Below are 523 nucleotides of genomic sequence, written 5' to 3'. Positions count from 1 at the left end.
AACATTTGGTTCGCTTCTGTAAAGAAAACTAGTGTAAATTGACTAATAGAACAATGGCCAAGCATTATGGACATGAAACACAGAATTTGTCAAAACAGAAGCCTATTAAGACTGTATAATTGTTAAAAATGACTTAAAATACAAAATATAGACAGAATTGTAAAAAGTTCCCTTAACAGGAAACAATCTGCAAAAAAATTATTCAAATCAGTCCTTTAACACAAACGTCTTGCAGTTACTGACTTCACTATTTAAGTTAATTGTACAGTTATTAATATATTATGGAATATCCATAAAACATGTCACTTAAGCAGGGGTCGTAAGTTTACTAAATGATAGAAAAGGGGTCCCTTAAGGAAAAAGGCTGGGAACCACTGTGCAAGAGCAAGTACAACATGAGCTCACAGATTGATCCGGTTCCCAGGCTAATCAAATGTTGATAATAGCTGCTTTATATGGGGCGGCAGTAGCTCAGTGTGTAGGGACTTGGCTTGGGAGGGTCGCCGGTTCAAATCCCACAGAC

Source organism: Morone saxatilis, unplaced genomic scaffold (assembly GCF_004916995.1).
Source record: "Morone saxatilis isolate NCDOM2014 unplaced genomic scaffold, NCSU_SB_2.0 Contig19, whole genome shotgun sequence".
Classification (NCBI taxonomy): Eukaryota; Metazoa; Chordata; class Actinopteri; family Moronidae; genus Morone; species Morone saxatilis.
Note: the sequence above shows the minus strand (reverse complement) of the source record.